The sequence below is a fragment of the Poecilia latipinna genome, unplaced genomic scaffold, assembly GCF_001443285.1.
Source record: "Poecilia latipinna isolate Pla-1442-1.1 unplaced genomic scaffold, P_latipinna-1.0 Scaffold249, whole genome shotgun sequence".
NCBI classification, from domain to species: domain Eukaryota; kingdom Metazoa; phylum Chordata; class Actinopteri; order Cyprinodontiformes; family Poeciliidae; genus Poecilia; species Poecilia latipinna.
Window position 1 is genome coordinate 176,885 of NW_015112865.1, and position 5,166 is coordinate 182,050.

The 5,166-nt window shown below is 38.3% G+C and overlaps 1 long non-coding RNA gene across 1 annotated transcript in view; it reads left to right on the top strand.

Annotated features, from left to right (window-relative positions):
* Positions 1 to 1,283, top strand: part of LOC106947616 (uncharacterized) — a 7,906-nt gene extending 6,623 nt beyond the window's left edge. The window contains exons 2-3 of the long non-coding RNA XR_001425021.1: positions 857 to 964; positions 1,105 to 1,283. This is a non-coding gene — a long non-coding RNA (uncharacterized LOC106947616). The remainder of the gene's footprint in view (positions 1 to 856; positions 965 to 1,104) is intronic.
* The last annotated feature ends 3,883 nt before the right edge of the window (positions 1,284 to 5,166 follow it).

Below are 5,166 nucleotides of genomic sequence, written 5' to 3' on the forward strand. Positions count from 1 at the left end.
CCCCCCCCCCCCACTTCCCTCTCCTCCCCCTCTTTTTTTTTTGGGGGGGGGTGGGGCAGTGGAGCTGAAGAAAGCAATTACTACAGCACCATGCTGCTTGATGAAAGGTTGGGGCTTCAAACCAGAACATTTGTGGCAGAGGGGAAAAAAAAAAAAAAAAAAAACCGGCTAAGAGGATCAAAGGGAAGACGAGTGGAGAAACATGGGCCACGTCCACTGTTTATCTGTGTGAAGGAGAGAGAGGAGGTGACGGACGTGACGGATAGAGGACCTGGCAACAATCAGTTCAGGAGAACAAAAGGGTAGAGTCGCAGCAAAGACTCTACCCCCTAGTAGAGACTCCTAAAATGCCTTCCTACCCCTTCATTTCCATATCCAAAAGCAAGACGCTCCATCCGTGACGTCAGACTTCGGATTATTCATAAAGTGAATCTGAACGCTCGGTTAAATCTTCCCACTCTTTATGTGCCTTTCCGTGTTGGGATTTTCACAGGATTTATATCAGGCACAAATGTTAGCAGGGATAATTATGCAACATGTGAGGCTCAACCCAAAGCAGCTCTTTTATTGTTGACACAAAATAAGAAGCTGCCTGACTAAGACATCGTTGCTCCCTTAAATTACTTGACGTTCCAGTAGGAAGTATAACTAGCACGTGCCTATTCATCACAGTGTCCTGCAGAAGTATTCATAACTTCTTGACCTCTTCACATTTGAGCAGGTCACAACCACAAACTTTAATGTGCATTGTTGGGATTACTTGTGATTAGCCTACATAACGGAGCGCACAAATGTGAAGTGGATGGAAAAGGACATGCGGTTTTAATCTGACCATTTTAAATGATATTTATTGCAGATGTCACCCAAGCGGCAAATGCAAACGGCATTCATCTTGTGTGTGACTTGATCTCATCCAAGAGCCTTTTGGTAATTCTCCAGAAGCTGCAGAGACAACCAAGCTCAGGTAAGATAATCTGGTGACCGGAGAACAATTAGTCCACTTAAATCTTCCAAAGTATTTTTGGTCTTTTTTCCACTTCAAATATCTTAGAATACTTGAAATAAGACAAGACCTCACTCTCTCTCTCTCCCTCCATCATTCAGGGACCTGCACCGGAGCTGTGGAGATAAGCAGACGTTTTTATCCATCAGATAGCTAATGCAGAATGATACACATCTGTCTGCGATTGCAGGTTTAGTTGGAAACGTGTGAACTGAGTGCACTCGCTTCCTCTCCGTTAATGCCATGCATTTTGTTTCTGATTCACCAAAAAAAGAAAAAAAAGAACATTTTATATAATATCTATCTATCTATCTATCTATCTATCTATCTATCTATCTATCTATCTATCTATCTATCTATCTATCTATCTATCTATGAAATGTAATGGGAACAGAAAGTCGCAGCAAAGCAAAGAAACACATCAGACATGTTTGTACACAATAAATATATAAAAATCCACAACAGGCATTTTGGAAAAGAGGTTTCTTTATTTTCTAATTATTATACTGTATTCATATAGGTATTCATATTAATATAATGTAAGTAAAAGTGTGCTTTTATTTTTACAGCATGTGTCCATGTCAGACCGCTGTTTGTTGGAGGTTCACATTGTAAAGTATACAGTGAAAGTGGCTAAGAGTTGTGTGTGCGTGTGTGTCTGCAGTGTGTGTTTGTGTGTAAGAGCCAGCATGTTTGTGCATGCATGTGTGTGTGCATTATATATGTTTGCAGAGGGCTACTTATTTCTCATCAGGGCTCAGAGGTGTGAAGCAGGAATAAAAAGCTGCCCAAATATCCAACCAGACATCTGTCACCCATCAACACGCTTTCTGGCGCATGTTTGAAAAAAAATTTCACCGACGTTTTCTTTGCTTATGCATCTTTCAAAATGGCTACTCAGGGTTTCAGCTGCACGTATGACTTGAGGCTTTCATTTTCGCTGAAAGGAAACACAATGCCCACCCTAAAGCAAACACGAGTAACAGTTGTTTCCTGTTTCTTCTCCTCACATTCATCTGAGAGCTGTCTCATCCAGCCACCTGCTACATTTCCTGCCAACCCATTCTTGCCAAAAAAAAAAAAAAAACACACAAAAGAGTTATGCTACTCACTGATATGCTACACTTTATCTCATACCAAAGAGCCTTCAATCAGTAACTGTGATTTCCTGTACTCACAACAACAACAAAAAAACAACCTAGTTGAATAATTAATGCAAATGTCACTGAGCCTTCCCCTGAGTTTGCTCTGGCGTTTGTTTTCTAACAGTCCTAGGGTCCTTTTTGAGGTGGACAGAGTCAGGTTACAGTCGTTAGCCGTTTGACATGCTGAAGTTCTTATTAATGCTTAGTTAGCTATATGTGAGAAACCAGAAAACCTTTCAGGGAATACCCAGCAAGTCCGTAGAGGTAAATACAGATAATTTGTCATTGAGTCAGTGCAAGGACTATGACAGATTACAGAAAGCGAGGATTTTTACCCCCATAAACTGGGACAGTGTTCTTTCTTTTAACCAGAAACCAACGTTTACATCAAAGATAGTGTTTTAAAAACCTGCAAATACCAGTCACGTGTTTGCATTGTGACTTCTAAAAGCTCGATTTCATGTCTCAACCAAACAATAAGCATCTTTCCCTTTGCTACTTGTGACCAATGAGCTGTCAAAAGGTTTGATCCTACACCTGGAATGTATTGTTTAACTCCATCTGTATTTACAGTAGAAAGTACCATCTCAACATGGGTGGCATTAGTTATTCATAACATGTACAACTTCACAATTTTGGTGAGTTGACTGTTCTCGATGTGCCCAGAAGTAGAATTTTCCGAATCCGAAATCCTTAAGTTGTAATTCAGAAGACAACTAACAGCCACCAGATTCACAATCCAACATGGGCATAAACATGGTGTAGGAAATGAGGGATTACATTTAGTCACATATGTGTTTGTATCTCAGTAAGCCAGTAGCACACATAGTACTGTACAACTTCTATTTACCAGCATGCTACTATTTTGTTTGGTACAACTCTACTTGACGGGGTGTGCATAATACTCATATGACACTGTCATAAACATGACATGTTATGAACATGAAGGAGTCTTTATAAATGTCTATGATCATTGTCATGAAGTGTCATTTGGTAAATAACGACACTTTTAATGCAAAGTTGCTCTAAAATTTGCATTGAAAGTCAATTAAAAGTGCCAACTTTACATTAAAGTGTCATTACTTATAAAAAAATACAAAGTCGGCACTTCTATGGACTTTTAATGCAACTTTTAAGGCAACCTTGCATTAAAAACATCATTATTTACAGAATGAGACTTCATGATAACACTCATAGACATTCATAAAGACTCCTTCATGTTCATGGCATGTGTTATATCATGTTTATGACCGTGTAATGTCAGTCTTATGCACACCCCGTAAAATAAAGTATTGCCTTTTGTTTAAATGAAAACAAAATAATAATTAAAACAAGAAGATAAATCCATTGTGAGAATCTTGGGTTGCTAAAAGTCCCACTAATCATCCTAATTTTCCAGGTCTGAGGCAAATTGATTGGCGCATATTTATGTCACACTGATTTATACAGTTTTTTGCCTTAAAGGTAAGGCGGAAAACGTTGGTTACGTATTGTAACCCCGGATGCTATAAGTATAGGCGCAGCCCCTTTAAGGCTATCGCTAGTGGGTTTATCCCTCGCGCGCAGCGCCACTGGTTGCACTGCTAGCTAAACTCAAAGTTAGCTCTGTCGGACATTACAGACAGAGCTGTACAACCACATCCATGAAACATGAAACATGAATCATAGGTAGCTATGTCTGTGATGTTCCTCATAATTTGTTAGCTCGACTTTGACATGGATACACACAGCAAGATAAACATGCCTAGTTGTAGTAAATCTTTTTGACCTGTCATATCTCAGAGACCAGATTTTCATATCGCAAGCTTGGCGAACTTGGAAATCCAGCTGAGGTAGGACTAAAAATATTTCAGAATAATTTACTTCATTAGAACTGCAATCACTGAAATTAGCTAAATATGTTAGAAACTTAGAACTCTGGAGTCTATATTGTAATTTCTTTGTAATAACTTTGTGTGGCTGGCCGTTAAATAAACAAATATAAAACAATGCAAGCCATATAAATTTTGAATTTGACTAAATTTAAATTCAACAGAATTATCACGTTAATAGTTTAATCGCCATTTCATTTACTGTAATAAATGTATTGGGTCAAAGCAGCGTAACAATAGCAGAGAGGGAATCTGATAGCTGATTAACTAAATATTGGCAAGGAAATATAAATACAAGCTTTCAGTCAACAAGACCAGAATAAATTTATAAATATTGGCTGCTGTATTATTGGGGACTGACGTTTCCAAATAATTTAAATTACTATAACTGTAGAAAAAGCTAAACTATTTTGAAATCGTTCAACAAGTAAATCTATCATATAAAATTGTCAAAATTCCTTAAGCAGGAAGGCATTTGTTTTTTTTCTTTCTGGGGAGTAGTTTTGGTTACTATTGGTTAATGTAAGTTAAACCAGGTTGTTCTAATTTGATACTATAAGCATCTGTCTATCAATTGAAGTTTTTTTTTTTCATCGGTAAGGTTGAGTGCAGCTACCGCACAGCTTATTTCAGGTGGCAGAATGGATGGATAGACCGGTAAATCAACAGCTTTTCATTCAGCTTGCTTCTTCATGATAGCCATGAGCAACGCAGAAACTACTGAAACCTTGCTACCTATTACCATATTTCTTATCCCTCATGAAGATAGAGCTACATAATTTTCAAAAATCAAAGACTTACATCTTCTTCTCAATGACAGCACCGAGACACGGTGTCTTTTAACACCAGAAACAAAATAAGCAACATGGAACGGCCCTGCAAACAAGCTTGACTTTGTGTCGACAATCCGTTGAGGCCAGCAAATATGGGAGGGTAAAGTTTTTGTCCATTATTCTACAAGATTAGTAAAAGCTACACTGCTCCTTTTGAATCCAAGTTTTAGGAACATTGACAGGGTCATCGGACTTCTCCCTTTCCTGTGAGGATCTTTCTGCTGTACTTCATACAATTGAACAGACATAGACTGAAATTTGCAAGAAAAAAAAAAAAACACAGTCGGGTCTGAGAAGAAGGCTGCTACTACGAA